At 40.0% G+C, this 19,468-nt stretch overlaps 1 pseudogene; it reads right to left on the reverse strand.

The window, feature by feature from the left end:
• Nucleotides 1-6,446: 6,446 nt before the first annotated feature.
• Nucleotides 6,447-19,468, reverse strand: part of LOC116631982 — a 40,968-nt pseudogene continuing 27,946 nt past the window's right edge.

Genomic DNA, 19,468 nt, shown 5'->3' on the forward strand with positions numbered 1-19,468 from the left:
CCATAAAAATTAACTGCACATATGTACAGCATTCAATTTGATGAGTTTACACATAGGTCTATACTTGTGAACCATCACCAAAATCAATGTAGTGAACACATTCATACCTCTCAAAAGTTTCTTTATGTTCCCTTATAATCCCTTCTCTCCCATACCATATTCCCCAGCAGCCACTGATCCGTTTTCTTTTACTATAGAATATTTTTGCATTTTCTGGAATTACATATAAATGGAACCGAACATGTATACAGTCTTTTATGTTTAATTTCTTTATTCAATGTAATTATTTTGAGGTTCGTCCATGTTGTGTGTATTAGCAGTTTGTTCATCTCTATAGTTGAGTAGTATTCCATTTATGGATTTCTGATTTGTTTATCCAAGGACCTACTGATGGACGATTGAGTTGTTTCCAGTTTGGGGCTGTTACAAATAAACTGCTATGAACATTCACATACAAGTCTTTGTATGCGTATATCTTTTTTTTCCTTTGGGTATATACCTAGGAGAGGGATACCTGAATGGTATGGTAGGCGGATATTTGAGTTTTAAGAAATTGCCAAATTGTTCGAAGTGGTTGTACCATTATGTATTTCCACTAGCAGCGTATGGAAGTTTCAGTTATGTGTTTATCAACACTTGATATAGACAGTCTTTTTATTTAACCATTTTAAGGATTATAATGATATCTCATTGTGGTTTAATTTGCATTTCCCTAATTACTTTTTGTGTGCTTATTTGCCATCTGTATTTTTTTTTTTTGTCAAGTGATGGTTCAGATATTTTGTCTAGGTTATAATTGGTTTTCTTATTAATAATACTGAGCTGTGGAGTGCCTGGGTGGCACAGTCGGTTAAGTGTCAACTCTCGGTTTTGGCTCAGGTCGTGATCTTAGAGGGGTGAGATTGAGCCCCACGTCGGGCTCTGCATTTAGGACGGAGTCTGCTTGAGATTCTCTCTCCCTCTTCCTCTGCCCTTCCTGCTTGTGCTCTCTCTCTCCCTCTCTCTAAAATAAAGAAATAAATCTTTAAAAAAATAATTACTGAGTTGTAAATGTTCTTAATATATGTGTATAGTCTTTCATCAGGTATCTATTTTGCTCATATTTTCTCCTAGTCTTGGGCTTGCTTGGTTTTTAGTTTTCTTTTTTTTTAAAGATTTTATTTATTTATTTGACAGAGACAGTGAGAGAGGGACCACAAGCAGGGGGAGTGGGAGGGGGAGGAGGAGCAGGCTTCCCGCTGAGCAGGGAGCTCGATGTGGGGCTCAATCCCAGGACTCTGGGACCATGACTTGAGCCAAAGGCAGGTGCTTAACGACTGAGCCACCCAGGTGCCCCAGTTTTTAATTTTCTTAATAGTGGTTTTTGTAGAGCAAAAATTTTTAATTTTGATGAAGTCCAACTTATTGAATTAATGTGTCTGATTTAAGAATGTTTGCCTCCTCCAAAGTTTTATTGTTTTGGTTCTTACATTTAGCCCTGTGATGCATTTTGAGTTGTTTTTGTGTTTGTAGTATAAAGTAAGGGTGAGGTTTATTTTGGTGCACCATTTGTTGAAAAGATTATCCTCTCTCATTTAACTGCCTTGACGTCTTTGTTATGGGCCCTCTATTTTGTTCCACTGATCTATAAATATGTCTTTTCACCAATATCAAATTTTTTGGTTTATGATAACTTTATAATAACTCCTGAAATCAGGCAGTGTGAGTTCTCTTACTTTGTTCCTTAAAAAAAATTATTTGGCCTGTTCTTTGCATTTTTGTACAAATTTTAAAGTCAGCTTGTCAATTTCTATAATTGAATAGAAATTTAGATTATAATTTCTTTTACCGGATTTTAGATTGGGATAATATTGAATCTATAGATTAACTTGGGGGGAGTTGACATCTTAATATCGACAGTGCATTTCATTTTGATTTGTTTTTTACATAACTGAATAAAATATATTTATAAGTTAATCTATGACTTTTTCAAGTGACGAAATCAGGAATTGCTCAAGAGAGCAAAGTTAACTAGCCCACAGAGACTGAACCCATGGCTTTGTCCTGAGCAATATGGAATGTTAGCAGCTGTTCCTTAGCTTGATTCAAATAAAATGTATTTGGTCGAATTAAATCCACATTTTTACGTAGTACAAAAATAAAATGTTGATGTTTGTTGACTGTGATTAGTAGAATAAATCTAAAAATTGCCTGACCATTTGGGATGGCATATATGTGGGATAATCCTGTCACTCCTCATCATGGCCGAAGTCATTCATCAATCATGACGTTCTTTCTCCAAGAATGTGTATGCAGATGCTATTTATTTATTATTTATTAGCAGTGGTCCTATTTATTTAATACTATTTATTAGCAGTGGTCCTCAATGGACTCAGTTTATCTTTTCTGCAATAGAGGGAATTCCTCCAGCAGTGATCAAGGGGTTGAGTTGACTAGCAAGGATTTTTCTTATGCTAAAGTCTGTCCATTTCTCATTCCTTATACCTGAATCTGCTAGGCCAAGGATTTTCCATTTGTTTTGTAACTCAAATTCCAGGACCACTTTTGAATTTGTTGTACTAGAAAAGTTTATTTGCTTAAAAATTTTCCCTGTTGACTCTAGCCCATCCCTGAATGGGGGTTAAAGTGGAATCAGTGTAATAGGGGCTTTAAGTAGTGTATCATGATTTAATTGCAAGGATTTTAACATTCTTGTAAGATCCCCTATTCCTAATTCCTACCTTGAAGCCTAAGACCTTTGCTGATCCTATGGTACAGCTGAGAATGTGTCTATTGTACTTACAGCCCTGATTTCTAGTCCATTCTACCCCTCTCCCAATCTGTATGTCACCTGGTGAGGCCAGTTCTCTTGCTACTAGTTTGCTATTTTAGCCATTTCAGACCACTGGACTGACCCAGTGCATTAAGGATACTCCTCCTTAATACTGAACCATAGAAAACTTATTTATTTATTTTTTGGTTGTCATGACATTTGGAGAGGTAGAGGACAGGGTTCGAGACCTGGTAGGGAGCAGATGCTTCTATTGTTTATTATAAACCTAATTGGAGCTAAAAATTATTGGGTCTCTTTGGTTTCTCCCTTGTGACCTCTCTGAGGGAATAGATGCCAGGAATTCAGGCTAATTTGGTAAGACAGGGTACCGGATGGATTCCATTTGAATTGAGAAGAGGTGATGATGGGATGTTTTGGTAGAACAGAGATGCAGATTTGGAGTTTAGGAGAAAGGTTTGCATTGGAGAATATTGATTTAGAAGGCATTTGCATATAGGTGACTACTTAAGAGGCAATCGTAGATTGAAGTCGCCATTTCAGGTGGGAATGTACACAGAAAGAAGCCTACAGCTGGACCTTGGGATACTCACATTTGAGAGACTGAGGAAAACTGGGGACCAGTGAGTGGAAAAAGTTGAAAACAAATGATGAGGAGAAAAACAGCATTGTTGTATTAGGCCTCTTCCCAATTTCTGCTTGGCCAGAACTTTGCACCCTCAGCTCTTACAATAGTGATTGGCATGTAGTCAGTGCTTAACAAACTTTTGTTAAATGACTGACTGAATGGAATCCAAAAGAGATTTTCTAGGAGGAACCCAGGGTCAACAGTCTCCAGTGTGGAAACAAGGCTGGAATGAATGAGGAAAGGTTTCTTTAAGAAAAGGGTTTTGGATCTGGGGGATTAGGAAATCACTAGTGAATTTACAATATGCAGATTATAAACACTTATCACATCATGCTTAGATTATTAAAACATGTAAAATGCAGATGTAAGACTTGATTCCTTGGATGAATGTGATGATTCAGAGATAATAACTTGTAAATGGTGTTAAGTACTTAGTCCAGCCTCTGGTTCATTCATTAAAATAATAGTAAACTATGGGCTGGGTGTGGTTACAGTATCTGCAGATAGAACAGTGAATAAAATAGGTAAGGTTTGTGCATTCATGGACTTTATAGTCAACCTGGATATTGACAGGTAATAACAAAGACATCTGAGAGTGACAGATGGTGTGCAGAAATCAAAGGATGATTGTCTGATAGCGTGATGGGAAGGCTACGTTAGGTAGATTGGACCGATAAGGCCTCTCTGAGGAAGTCATAGAAGCTAAGAGCTGAATGAAAAAAAGAGCCAATATTAACTATTACTATTCTTCCCTTCTTCCTCTTTTTATTTCTGGTTCTTCCTCTTTCCTCTTCAACTGTCCCTCTGCCTTACACACCGGCTCATTTCATCATATGACTTTTCTGTTCAAAACCCTTCCATGCCTCCGTGAGTGACTTTGCAAGTTGTTATACGGACTCAGCCCTCAGAGGAAAGTGCTGCTCTGGTCTTACCAGCTGGCTGTCAGCTGTAGAAAAGGCATCCTTGCCCCAGGCAAAGGCATTTATACCTTCCAGGGAAACGTATGATTAGAGACAGCTGAGGGGCAGAGGTGGTGCAGAGGCAGACACAGAGGAGGGGTTGGACAGAAAGCTAACAGGGACTTAATCTATTAGAAGAGGAAAGGCCTTTGAAAAGTGAATTAATGATATTCATAGCTGCATCAGCTAAGGAGCTGGCCAGAGTTCACTGATAATGAGGCCAGGGTTGAATTCCCATATGGACCAGAGAGCTTCACGTGGAGAAACTACGCTGTGTACTCCCTGGCTGTGAGACTTAGGCAAACACATACCTCTCTCAACCTCCGTTTCCGTCTGAAATGGGGACATGTACCCCACCTGCCTGCCCATATCATAAGGAACAAACGAAAATGGATAGTAATGTGCTTTTTTAAATTATAATTTTTAAATATGATCTTTTACTGTACAGTAATCTTATTACTGATTACATTATTATTTTCATGGTCTAGGCACCTTCCTTCCCTACTTGTTCTGCAGTGTATATCAGCTGACTATCTCTCCAGTGGATATTCAACCACACTGTGAATGTTCCTTATAAATCAATCAGTAGCCCTTCAATAGGCCCATTAGACTGACCCTGAGTTAGGAAGATTATTTTCATAAAATGAATACAACCTACATTCTCAAGTGCTGGTGCTTGGGCTTATTCTACTCATTCCTGGCTAAATCTTTGTCTTACTTATTTTAATGTTTGTTATACTTGATTGCAGTGCTTCTAACCACTAACTACTAGTGTGGATCTCTGTCTCCTCCTCATGAGTGAGTCCTAGGCTGAGTCCCCTCTGACCTTTGTCCTTTTGCCTGATCTCTAGGGAACTAGAAATCAGGTCATTTGGTGTTCACTACCCAGTGATGACAACTAGAGGTCACGTGTGCCTCCCCCCCAAACTCCTGCTCATCATGGACACTGCTAATTGATTATTGCACTACCTCCTATTGATGTGGTTTAACAGCTCTGACTAATATGGGTAATCACTGGCTACATGTGGCTATAGAGCAGAACAATGAATCATGGAACACTACATCAAAAACTAATGATGTAATGTATGGTGATTAACATAACAATAAAAAAATAAAAAAAAATTGAATGTTGTACAAGTAAAATACATGCAAGATCATGAAGACCTCACAAAAGAAAAAAATGTAAAATAGCTCAATAATTTTTACATCTATTACAAGTTGAAATGGATAATATTTTGCATATATTGGGTTCAATAAAATATGCTATTAAACTTAATTTTACCTGTTTCTTTTAACTTTTTTTTAAAGATTTTATTTATTTATTTTAGAGAGAGAGAGTGAGAGAGAGAACACAGGTGGGGAGAGAGTCAGAGGGAGAAGCAGACTCCCCACTGAGCAGGGAGCCCGATGTGGGGCTCGATCCCAGGACCCCGGGATCATGACCCGAGCCGAAGGCAGAAACAACCAACTGAGCCACCCAGGCGCCCCTCTTTTAACTTTTTTTTTAAGTGGCTACTAGAAAATGTAAAATTAAAATGTGGCTCATATTTGTGGCTCATGTTCTATTTCTGCTGTATTTCTGCCTTCAAATCATAAGACAGTTCTCTAAGCATTTGATGAACAATAAACCAGAAATAAAAGGAGTTATATTTTATGGGAGCAGGAGAGAGGTTGACACATTTCGAGTTTACATCTCAGAAGGAAAAAAAAAAAGAACCTTGAATTTATTTAATTTAGTGGCTCCCCAAAATGTCTCTGTATTAGAAAGTCCTGGGCTTAAATTGGCAAGTTATAGATTTCCAGGTTACACCCCTGGAGATTCTGGGAGATTAATAGGTCTAGGATGGGGCCCTGGATTGTGTGTTTTCTTCTCCTCCTTCTTCTTTTTTTTGGTTTAGTTCTTATTTTATATGATGAACTTAACTCTGCAATCCCACTAGAGTTGGAGGGGGATAAGCAAAATATGAAACCCACAGAACTGCAATGAGAACACAAAGATTATAGAATATCTTGAGCAGGTGAGGGTGAAGAAGTGCTCATCTAAGCTACAGAAGGAATGGTCTGATGGTTAAAACACAAATCAGATTTATTAGATTTGTTCATGGTCAGCAATGGTGACCTTGCTGGTCTTGCTGTTCCTAGACCCGAAGTGCTCCATGGCTTCCACAATATTCATGCCTTTTTTTATCTTGACAAAGACCAGGCTTGCCATCCAAGCACTCCATCTTGGCAGTGCAGAGGAAAAACTGGGAACCATTTGTGTTGGGTCCAGCATTTGCCATGGACAAGATGGAAGGACCCATATGCTTTAGGATGAAATTCTCGTCATTAAATTTCTCCGTATAGATGGACTTGCCACCAGTGCCAATATGGCATGCGAAGTCGCCATCCTGGCACAGAAATCCCAGAATAATCCTGTGAAAGCAGGAACCTTTAGAGCCAAATCCTTTTTCCCAGTGCTCAGAGCATGAAAGTTTTCTGCTGTCTTTAGAACTTTGTTTGCAAACAGCATGAAGGAGATGCGGCCCAAGGGCTCGCCTTGCATGGCCATGTCTAAGAACACAGTGGGGTTGACCGTGGCTGGGCCGTGCTGGTATCTGCCTGGATTGTGTATGTTCAGTAAACGGCCTGGGAGATTCTGATGTGCAGCCAGGTTTGAGAACCCCTGAGCTAGGACTTTTTTACATTTCTATGAAGGGACTTTCCTGGGGTGACAGGTTGTTACTGGCAGAGCGAGGACCAGAGCACATATTCCTCACGGATTATATTTTGTACCACTGATTCCAAGAGTATTTTGTACTACTGTGACCAAAGAGGCTTCCCAGAACTCAGGATGGAATGAGGAACTCAGGCTGCATCTCAGCAGGCAGGCATGCTTCTCTTCTTTATTTGGAGAAAGCCCAGTTTGGCTTGGCAGCCCCCTCTGTTGTCAAAAATCCCCAGCACAGCCTGGCACAGCTGCTGGCTTTGGGGAAGGGAGCAGGGGGAGGGAACACAGGAAGATGAGGCATGAAGGATAGTCTATGGCGGAAGCTACTTGCAGCCTAAGCCCCTTGGAGCCAGAAGGGCCTGTGGAGGTTGTTTACCTGACTGCCTCTTGGTCTGGAGGAGGAAATTTGGATAAATCATTTCACTTCTCTGTGCCTCAGTTTCCACATCTGAACAAGGGGGATCATGACATGCTCTGTACCCCTCCCTCATTAGAGACTATCGTAATAGTCATAGCATAATGCGAATTTTTTTTTTTTTTTTTTTTACCAGTATCTTAGTCCGAAGACACAGCTAATTAGAGATAGAGGCCAGACTTTGAACTCTGGTCTCCAAGTTGAGGCATCCCATGTAATTTCAGCTAACAAAGAGAGATGTATTCAGCTGCTTCCAGAGGGACAGGGCCAGGAAAAGCTTACAAGGGAAGTTGAGCCTGCCCTCATGCCTAGGTGAATTAAAGTCAGGTAGCTGCCCTCTTATTTATACATTCATTCATCACCAATTTATTCGGCTTATATTTATTGAGTACCTCTTATAGAATTGAAACTGCAAGATGTGGTGATACTAAGTCAAATTAGATGGGTTTTTTGTCATATCTATGGTTTTTGCTGTGTCTCCCTGAATATTTCTTTTGTCAGAAATATTCTCAATTAGCTGTCACTGTGCACAAATAACATGACTGGGTGAAATAATAATAGCTGTCATTTATTTAGCATTAGTTATGTGCCAGGCACAGTGCTAGGCACTTTCCAGAATACTACCTTGGAGCACAGAAGAAGAAACAGCTCTAGGGAGACTTAGTACATTTCCTAAGGAGACAGGTTAGTAGTGGTGGAGCCAGATGTATTTCCACCCTTTAAACCACAGTGTTGTATTGCTTTGAAAAGTATTTCCTTTTGGTAACAGTGTTAGGTAGCTACAACGCCCTAGGCAAAATATCTATTTACTTGTGCATGTTCATCAAACTTATTTATAGCAGTGAAAAATAACCTAAAATATCCAAAATAAATTTAAATAAATTATAATACAATATTTTTGAAGAATAGTTGGGAAAGTGCCGTTCATAAAATGCTACTTCATAATAGGAAGATTTATACCTGTTTGGTACTAATTTTGTAAAACACCTACCCATACCCATAAATATTAAAAAAAGGATGGAAAGCAATTCACTGTTGTTTTCAATATTGTTGTTGGGTATTAGTGCTTTGGAAGAGTCTTATTTTCTTTGAACATCTTGAGTTTCCCACACTTTCTACTTTTTTTCCCTACGTTCCCCCCTGTATTATGACAATTCTCAAACATACAGAAAATATGAAAGAATTTTATAGTGAATACCCATATATCCACCATCTAGATTCTACAATGAACATTTTACTACACTCCATCACTTAACTACCCATTTCTCTATTTATCCATTTTATTTTTTGATACATTTCAAAATAAGTTGTTGGCCTCAATGTACCTGTGCCCAAATACTTCATTATGCTTATTGTTAAAATTCAGTATTTGTTGTGTACCTTTTTTTTCTTATAAGGTAAGATTTACTTGCGATGGAGTGCACAAATTCTATGTACCATTCAGTGGGTTCTGACAAATGCATCCACCTGACAAATCCTTAGCAAGATACAGAACATTGTCATCACCTTGGAAACTTCCTTCATTCCCGGTCAGTCCCTTTCCACAAAGCAACTTCTGTGCTCATTTTTTTCCAGGACGGGTTAGTTTTGCCTGTCACAGAAGTTCATGTAAATGGAATCATATAGTATGTAGGCTTTTATATAAAGTTATTTTATTCAACAATGTTTTTTAAAAAATTTTTAAAAAAAGATTTTATTTATTTATTTGACAGAGAGAGACACTGCGAGGGAGGGAACACAAGCAGAGGGAGAGGGAGAAGCAGGCTTCCTGCAGAGCAGGGAGCCCTATGTGGGGCTTGATCCCAAGACCCCAGGATCATGACCTGAGCAGAAGGCAGATGCTCAATGACTGAGCCACCCAGGTACCCCTTTTTAAAAAATTTTTTTAAAGATTTTATCTGTTCATTTGAGAGAGAGAGAGAGCACAAGCAGGGGGAGAGGCAGAGGGAGAGGGAGAAGCAGACTCCCCGCTGAGCTGGGAAGCCGACATGGGGCTTGATCCCCGGACCTGGAGATCATGACCTGAGCCGAAGGCAGATGCTTAACCATCTGAGCCACCCAGGTACCCCTTCAACATAATGTTTTTGAGATTTGACCATGCAGAGTTCCTCTCTGGACCATGAGGTCCAGACCATGCAGGAACCAACAGAGTTCCTCTCTGTTGCTGGGGTGGGACAAATGTACCACTGTTGGTATTTCCATTCTCCTATTGATGGACATCTAAGCTATTTCCAGTTTTTGGCTATTATAAATAAAGCTGTTATGAACATTCTTATACATTTTTTTTGTGGACATATGTTTTTCTCTTGGGTAAATACCTGGGTGTAGTTCTGGGTCATAGAGTAAGTATATATTTTGTTTTGTAAGAAACCGCCAAGCCCATTCCCAAAGTGGTTGAGCCATTTTATACTCTTGCCAACAATGTAAGCAAGTTCTGGTTGCTCCATATCCTTGCCAGTATTTGATGGTGTGAATCTTTTAAATTTTAGTCATTCTGATGGGTGTGCAGTGGTATCTCTTTGTAGACCACATGTTATTTTTATAATCAGAAAAAAAGTTTTATAAAAAAAAAACTGAAATGATGCCAAGGAAAAGAAAGAGAAAGAAAAAAGTACTGGAAATAAATTTGGTAAAATTAATAGTGTTCTTCTTTGAGTGATTTACGAATGGATTTCTTTCTTGTCCTACTTTGCTTTAGTTTCCAAATAGTCAAAAATAAACATGTATTCCTTTTATTATGGAAGAGGATGTATCTTATTTGTAAAAAATATTACCAAGAGAATTAATTCATTAATCAGAGATAATTCAGTGATATTTTAGCAGTCATGACTGTGTGACAGCTTAAAGCTTAAAAAAGCCTAAAATGTGATAGCTGGGTTTGATGGGTTATATTTGGGTCTTATGTGTAAATACTCTGTATGAGCAAAATGTTTCCTGTCTGGGCTTCAGTTTCTTCCTCTTCTTTTTTTTTCTAGAGAGAGAGAGAGAGCGTGCGTGTGTGAGCAGGGGACAGGCAGAGGGAGAGGGAGAGAGAGAATCTTAAGCAGGCCCCATACTCAGTGTGGAAGCCGATGCAGGGCTGAATCTCACAACCCTGAGATCATGACCTGAGCCAAAACCAGGAGTAGGATACTTTATGGACTGAGCCGCCAAGGTGCCCCTCTTCCTCTTTTTTATAAATGGGTTAGAATAGGTTATTAGAATAGGTTATCCTCTCCCAGTTATAAAGAAAATGTGTGCAAAACTGATAGGCATTTGAGGAAATCAGAGATAGGACAAATAGGCTTTGATGGGGAACAGAGGTTTGTTCCTTAGGAGTTTCAAGCTGAGAGAAAAAGAGCCATTTGCCCTGGGACTCATAGGAAAGGTCCAGAGCCACAGAGAGAGACTGTAAGATATAGCAAGGAGAATGTGAACTTCAGAGTTAGATGGTCCTGGATTCAAATTCTGATATAACACTCTTCTTGAACTTTGATCTTGGGCAAATGCTTTAATCTCTCTGAGTCTCAGCTTTTGCATCTGCAAAATGAAGATCATAAAACGTTTATCCTTTTGGCTGTGTGTGTGTGTGTGTGTATTTTGAATCAAATAACATTTACAGACATTAACATGGGTCAGTCTTCTGCCTTGAAATGTAGTAGGCAAGTGACAAAACTGGGAGAGAAGGACTTGGAATAGAGGGAAATAAAAGGGGCCAGAGATGAATTTAGAAATCTAGATTGTGAAGGCCTAAAGGAATGCTAGAGACAATCTAATCAAAACGCTCATTTTGCAGAAGAGATTAAAAATAAGGTCTAGCATTGATTCCGCATGGAGATGGCGGCCAGGCCAGTATGGGAACCCAGGTGTTTTATTTTCCAGTTATATCACGAGGCTTCTGCTAACTTCACAATTTAACTCTAACTTAATGTCAGTCAGATGAAGTGGAATTTTCCTTGCACATTCCACTAGGACCACTTTGCTTGGGGTTCTCAAATGCCATAACCAGCAAGAGAACAGAAAGCTCTCCAGGAGACTTGTCAGTGGAAGATTTAATTCTTCTCTTCAACTCTTTAAATTTTACAAGTTCAAGTGATAGGCATAAAAACCATGTTGTTGGTCAGCTTAGCTCTGTCCCAGAACTGTCTGTTGCATTTGACTCTGATTCTTCCTAAGCTCAGGCGCAAACTTCCCTGGAAAGTACCTGCTGCCCACTGAGGGATTTTCTGTGTATTAATTTCATCCATGAGAAGTTTCCTGCATTGTCCTGGCTTGCAGGCTAGACACTTACTGTCTGACAATTGTATGATTTTCCGGCACTTTCAAAGGGGACCAAATATCCCTGCCACACTGATTTGTCCTGATTAGTTTCTGTCAAAGTTGTTTACCACTGGTTTGGTGGTGTTAGCTTGCTTCTGTGCTTAATTTCAGAGAAAAAGATTTCTTTTCACAAAGCCAAAAAGTAAGTGCTTAGAATCCCTCCTTTCAAACCTTCAGTTTTTTTTGGTCTGTAGAAGCAATTTCTTGGGTGGTTTCATTGGCTTAGTAAGAGAAAAGAAAAGAAAAGAAAGAAAAGAAAAGAGAAAAGAAGAGAAAAGAAGAGAAAATAAGAGAAAAGAAAAATCAAGATCCAGCTTGAATATTCTCTTGCTCCAAATCTCTATGAAAAGTCTTTTTTCCTTGCATACCACACCCCTTACCGACTTTGCAAAGGGGTGCTCAAGGGTGAGCACTCTCAGCCCTGGAGATCTTGAGACAGGAAATAACATTAAGCTATCCAAGGGGTAGCACCCCCCCCCTCCGTTTCACAGGGGGATTTTTACTCCAGCCTGATTCAAAGAATAATGAACCTCTTGTGAGAAAATCTCTTAGGAAACGTCTGATCTAGTTTTCTGAGATGTTCGTCAGAGGAGCAAGAGGACTTTGGGACTATGAAGACTGACTCTGGATCCATCTTATCTTATTTATCTACTAGAATCAGGGTTAGCTTCCTGCTGGAAGGAACAATTTCTGCCACGCTCCTTCAACCCAAGACAGAAAACACAGAAGAAATATTGATACATTCTTGTGCTTTCCAACACAAATGTATTTCATAGAGTCCTTGCTGCTATAAAGAAATTCTTTGAGAGCAAAATGTAAGAGAGCTTTGTTCGTAGAAAAGTCCTTTCTTCCCTTGGCTAAGGGCTTCTTGTTCTTTTGCCATCTCTACTCTCTCCCTTGCCTGCTTTGTTTATATGACAAAGTCAATATTGTACTCCACTTACTGACATTCACTGTGGTTAGGAAGATGGAGTTGTATGTTTTGGCCCTAAGGGCAATGTGGTGGAATAGAAAGGCCTGGAACTCGGTCTGGTGTCATAAATTCAGGCTCTGGTTTTGCTGGTGATTTCTCAGACCTCAGCGTCACCAATCATATCTAAGAATAAGACTTTACAAAATATTTTTCATAACACATGTGAGACATTTAACACAGGTCCAGGAACAGAGTAAGCACACAGTTAGTTCTAGCTGTAGTTGACTTAAAAGTTCGTTTCACCAACTGCTTTATTCCTTAACGGGTGTGTGTGGCAGGGGACTGGACTCCTGTAAGAGTATGAGAAGGAGGGCTGCTGAAAGGGGGCCAGGATAGGAAGAACTGAATAATATTTGTGGAGGGCACACATTGGCTTGTTCTTTTTCTGAGGGCTGACTCTTCAGTAGTGGGTTAGTGTGTGATGTAGTAGAAATGTAATAGACTTTGAGTAAGACAGATTTGGGCCCCAGGTTCTGTTCTACTGACTTTAGTTGTGCAATGTTGTGTAAGTTCCTTAAAATACCTCTTATAGGTTGAGTAGAGTGACCCAAGTTTTCTGTGCTCTTCCCTGCCTTCCACACCTGAAGCTGAGAGAACTAGGCTAGAGCACTGGAAATGACTCCATTCTCTGTGTGAAACCAGCCCTGAAGAAGCAATTAAGGCAGCCTAAAGGTGTTGGCAGAAGCCTAATAAACCTTATGGGCATGTTATTTGGGGTTGCTAACCTTTCTCACAATTGGACACTTCTATTCACAGATTAGCACCAATAATAAGCCCCATTGAAGAGAATGGCTCTAATTGGTTCCTAGTTGTTGCTCTGGGATAAAAGTTGACCATCTATTCTGAGAATGGTCTTTCCGAGGCTGTGTCTGCAGTTTGCTCAAATGAACTGATAAATCAATGAAAAATTCACTTCACAGAGTTGTTGGGTCTGAGCAAAGCTCTGACTTCTTGTGCAGGTTTGTGCGTGAGTGTGTAGGTGTGTTAGAGAGAGGGAGTGTGTGTATGTGTATGAGTTTAAAATCATGATGTAGACAAATGAAAATACTTAGAAAAATAAACTAACCAAAGGCCCAAATAAAAATCCGCTTGCTTGACTCATCTCTCCTACATTAGTGTAACTCAAAAAGCAAAAGGAAAACATTTTTTCATAGTGAACATGACCTGTCACAAATTCTAATGCTTTAGGAGAAAAACAAAATGATGAGAAGAAGATTCAGCCCCAGGATTGAGGATTTTCCACACCTTTCTCTCCAGGAAATTATTCTAGGAGGGATATCCAGGTCAGGTATTGTTTTGGTAAAGGCCCATTGTATAATTTTTTTCTTGACTTGACTTCTTCATATTCTTTTATTGTGGTAAAATATACATAACATTGACCATTTTAGCCATTTTAAAGTGTACAGTTCAGTGGCATTAAATACATTCATCCTGTTGTGCAACCTTCACCAACATTAGTCTCCAAAACTTTTTCTTTCATCTTCCCAAACTGACACTCAGTACCCATTCAGTCCTTCAGATTTTTAAGAGACAGCAAATTACAGATTTTGGAACCATCTATTCCTTATTCACAAGAGGAGTTAGTGCAGGAAATAGCACATCATTTATCTTTCCTTATTTATTTATTCAGTTACTCAGCTGGTGTATGCTGATTACTGATGATGAGCCAGGTACTGTGTTGGGGATGATGTTGAACAAACCCGACAGAATCTTGCCCTCTCCGACTTTACAGATTCTTCTCTTCTTGTTGTGGTGGGCAGAATGATGGCCCTCCAAAGATATCCATGTCCTAACCCCTGGAACCTGTGACAGTGTCGCTTTACATGGCAGAAGGGATGGTGAGATATGATTAAATTAAGGATTTCCCTGCCTTTTTACATTTATATTGAGGTAAAAGAAAAAAAGAAGAAGAACATTATAGATGTAGGGTAAGGATCCTGAAACAGGGAAATTATCCTGGATTATCTGGGTGGGCCCAGTGTAATTACAAGGATTCTTTTTTTTTTTAAAATAAAGATTTATTTATTTATTTGAGAGAGATGAAGAGGGAGAGAGAACATGAGTGGGAGGGGCAGAGGGAGAGGGAGAGAGGAAGAATCCCAAGTGGACTCCTCACTGAGCACGGAGCCTGATGTGGGGCTCCATCTAACAACCGTGAGATCATGACCTGAGCTGACACCAAGAGTTGGGTGTTTAACCAACTGCACCACCCAGAAACCCCTGTAAGGAATCTTATAAGGGAGAGATGGAAGGTCAGAAAAGGAGATGAGACAACAGGACTGAGTGATGGGAAGGGGTCCATGAGCCGAGGAATTGGGAAAGCCTCTAGAAACAGGAAAAGGAGAGGAATGGATCTTCTAAAACCTCCAGAAGGAACACAGCTTTCTTGACACCTTGGCTTTGGCCCGTAAGACTCATTTTAGACTTCTAATCTCTAGAACTGTAAATATAAGGTAATTTGTGTTGTTTTAAGCCACTAATTTGTGGTAGTTTATTATAGCAGCAATAGAGAACTAATACTAATACTTGTCTTTTTGCTTAGTGTTAAGGGGTTTCTTTATTATGAGTTTTCCCTGGTTGGTTCAGGAAACAGGCGAGTGTAAAGATTTTGCTCTTGAAGCCCTGCCTGCCCCATGTCATAAGCCTATGTCTGGATTTTCGATGGACTATGACTTGTATTTAATTCATCTCTTATTTTTCTCACTCCCTAGTACCATGCTAGGTGCGTTAAATGTCTAGCACTCAATCTAGGAAGCATCCTACACTTGAGTAAGGCGCTTTCTGCAAAGAGGTCAACAACATTCAGGGGAGGAGGTCATTCCATTACTTGGTAAATTTACAGATGTGTAATCACTTTGCCTGTAGTAAAAATGGTTGCTACCAAGTGCTGGTAGTGTATTCACATGTGCTGTATAGTAAACTAGTAAACTACAAGATACGTGATTTTTCCGAGACCCACATAAAAGGAATAAATGTTCTGTGCAGGAGTCTTTCTCATGCTAAAAATAAAATCTTTGACAATTCTAAACTCTCAATATTTACTTAGTCTTGTGCTTTTCTGAAACAGTAATCCTTATCCTTTTTGCTGCATGATTCCCTCTTAAGAACAAAAAATGATATTTTCCAAGCTTTTAGACTTCATTCTGTGGCCTCCCTCTCCAATCTGCTGGGCAGAGAGAGGTCAGGGCTGAGTGCAAAAAGGAATAAACTGCTACCGGTCTTGGGAAGACAAAAATGTGAGCATGAGAATGGCAACTCCATGTTCTCTGCTGTCGTGACCTAAGGCCAGAGAAGAACTGATTCTTCCATTTACCTGATTTTTAGAGATCCTCATAAAATTGAATATCTTTCTAAAGAACAAATCTGAGGTGCTAGCTAAACTCCTCTTTTTCATGTTAGAAATGAAATCTAAGGCACAGAAAGTCGAACCTCTTTAAAATGGCTTACAAGGTCCTTCATGACCCAGCTGGCCTTCTCCCTATCTGTCCAGCCTCTTCTCACACTATTTTGCCTCCTCATCTTCCAACCATTCTGAAATTTTTTTTAGTTCCTCTAACAATTTGAGTCTTTCTAGTGTCCTAGCTTGTACCTGACTCAGCCTGAACCAGGCTTTCTTCTCCCCTCTCCCCCACACCTTGGCCTAGCTGACTCCTACACAGCCTTCAGCTTAGAGGCTGCTTCTTCAGGGTAGCGTCCCGTCATCCCACGCCACGCTGAATTGCTTCTTTGCAACACAGCTCTTACACACTGTCTTAGTGATGCCATTTACTGGTCTTTCTCCCCGACTAGACTGTAAGCTCCAAGAGGGTATGTTGCATGGGGGCCTGTGTGTCTTTTGTGTTCGTTGTTTTCCCTACTGTGCTTGGCACTTCCTTCTAACAGACCGGCTCTCTGCCCACTGGCCAAATCTACCTCAGTCAGCCTTTTATGTGCCACCATTTGTTTTAATTGCACAGTTGTACATGACCGAGCAAACGGCGGATAGGTACCTGTAATCAAACAGTCGGAAGATTTTAAGCACTTTTGTTCATTCCTGGAACAGTCACTGAGCCTTGGCAATAGGCAATTTAAATTCTGGACAACGAGTTTTCAAGCCGCTTCAATAGCTACATTTTGAGAATAGCGGAAAAACTCCAACCCTTTGATAATTAGACTGAATCAGTTTTCATAATTCTACTTTATGCCCTAGAATGGTTAGCAAACTTCATTATCAGTGGCCTGATGAGAAAGCTTTTAGCTTCTAATATAGACCTTGTATGTAATTTCGATTTGCAACCAACCTATGGCCACTCTGCACAGCAGTGTTTCTTAGACAAGATGATCTTACAGTTTCATCATTATAAATAATTTCAAAGTAGGCTCAGGAAAGAGCATACAATTAGCATCTTGTTTATGTATGTTTGATTCAGAGGAAGGACAGCTGACTGCCACAGTTGAAAGCAGCTACCATACACCTCTATAACACAGGTAGCCTGCATTTGCTGAAGTTGTAAATTGCCATCTTTTCTTTTGCTCTGTATATCCAGAACATTGCCAGATTCTAAAGGACTCTTACTAGTTAAGAGGAACACATCTTTAAGAAATTTCTAGAAAAGACATATGACTTACTATCTGACAGAGCATCCCAGGCTTCCCCTTTTGTAACACTCATAAATTACTCCTTCAATGTCTCTTTAATCCACAGTAATCTAAAGCATGAGACTCCATCAAGGCAGAGATCATTCTGTCTTTGCCACTGAATCCGCAGCACACAGACAGTTCATATATATTTGTTGGATGGATAGATGAGTGACACAGATGAATGAACTTCCATAGCGATGTGTTGGTATATAGGCAGTTTTATCTTTGGTAGCTCTACTTTACTCTAAGTTAGAACTCTATAGCTTATTTGGAAAATTGCTTTGCATCCTGTTTCAGTATGGCTCCATAATAAACCACCCCAAAACTTATGACTTTTGTCATAACATTTCTTTTGCTCACACAACTGCATTTTGAAGAGCGCTCAGTGGAGACCTCATTTCTGCTCTCCTTGGTGTGGGCGGGGGCAGCTTGGCAGCTGGAGAGGGGAGTCATTTGAAAACTGCTCCTTGCCTAGGCTGGGAATCTTGAACAGCTGAGGGCTGGATCAACCAGGGCTCCTCCAACATCTCTCTCTATCTCTGCAAGGTCTATGTAATCTCTCTAGCATGGCGGCTTCAGGGTAATTGGAATTCCTACATGATAGCTCAGGGTTCCAGAGGCACATGTTCTAAAGAGAGAGAAAAAGCCAAGTAGAAGTTGTATTGCTTTTTGCCATCTAACCTCCTAGGTCTCGTGGCATCTCTTGTGCTGCATTCTATCCCTTTGAAGAAGGCACTGTGCTCAGCCTGTAATCAAGGGGAGGTTGAATTACATCCCACCTTTTGTGGGAGAACTCGAAAACATGTTTCAAAACCATCACTTACCCATTCACTGTTCTGGAAGTTTTGTAAAATCAATAAAGTCACAATCAACTAAGTTGAGACTTGAAGGCTTATTCTGCTTGAGACAAGAACTCCTGCAGAGAAGTAAAACTAGAATACCATTGTCACTTCTTACGTACAGGCATGAAAATGAGGCGGTTGAATGAGGACCCTTTTCTCTCCAGTGTAAGCCAAAACATCATAACTCCTCCAAAAGGTAGAATTTGGGGGTTCATTTCTGTTCTTTGAATGGGTGCAAGTGGGACTCTTACAAAGGGAGAAGAGATATAACAGGCAATGTCGACGTTGGCATTAGTAGGCATATGCTTTACAGTACCCTCATTGCTTCCGACCATTCTGGCTCATCCCCCCAGCGTAGGCTCCAGGAATGCTGGTTAGTGACTTTTCTGATCCTCCAGTTGCCCTTTTCAGACCATTTCTTCCCCAGCAACTCCCACAGTTCATTTCTATCCTAAATACATTTTCTATTTTATAATGCTGAGAGGGTTCTGTTATCTGATAGAGAAGAAACCGACATCATATTATTCTATTAAAAAATTCTTATTTTTGACTAAATACAGCTTGAATAGCTTTTATTTGCAATCTTCATATAGATGGCAGCTATAAACCATGTATACGGACCTTTTAAAAATCTAATGGAGTTCCCCAGAACATTGTGCATTGATTTCTATTAAAGCATTACCCAAAGATGGGTAAAGATGGATTGCTGCTGAGGTTCTTGAGGCCATGCCTCATAGGCCCGAGGTGTGAGGAGGGTCAACTCTTATTCCCCCACCCACTGGCCTGAGGAATCTTACCTTAGATTACCCTCAAAGCACCAAAGGACCGAGTGACTGACCACTCCTCTCCACTCTGGAATAACCTAGTTAGGTGCAGATTAGTTGCTCCTAGAATGCCTTGCCCAAATCCCCTCTGGGCTGCTGGCTGAGTATTTACAGCCCTATTAGAAAGAGCCCATCTCTCCTGACCCTGGACAAAGCCTTCAGGACTTACAAGTGTGATTTGGGGTTGTAATCAGAGCCCTCCTATTTCTACCCCTGTCAAGCAGCTTTCCTTTTTGGCCCTGGAACAAAGGCCCTTTGGGGAGGGGTAAATACCATTCATTTTTTTTCCGATAGACAAGAAATGGACACAGAGAAATATCTCAGTAGATTATCATTCTGCAGTAAATCTCAATAAACCATCATGCTACATAGGTAAAATACCTTTTGCTATTAAAAGAAGCTTATGAACATCAGATGAAACAGTGTAT

Source organism: Phoca vitulina, unplaced genomic scaffold (genome assembly GCF_004348235.1).
Source record: "Phoca vitulina isolate PV1807 unplaced genomic scaffold, GSC_HSeal_1.0 scaffold6, whole genome shotgun sequence".
In the NCBI taxonomy this organism is placed as follows: Eukaryota; Metazoa; Chordata; class Mammalia; order Carnivora; family Phocidae; genus Phoca; species Phoca vitulina.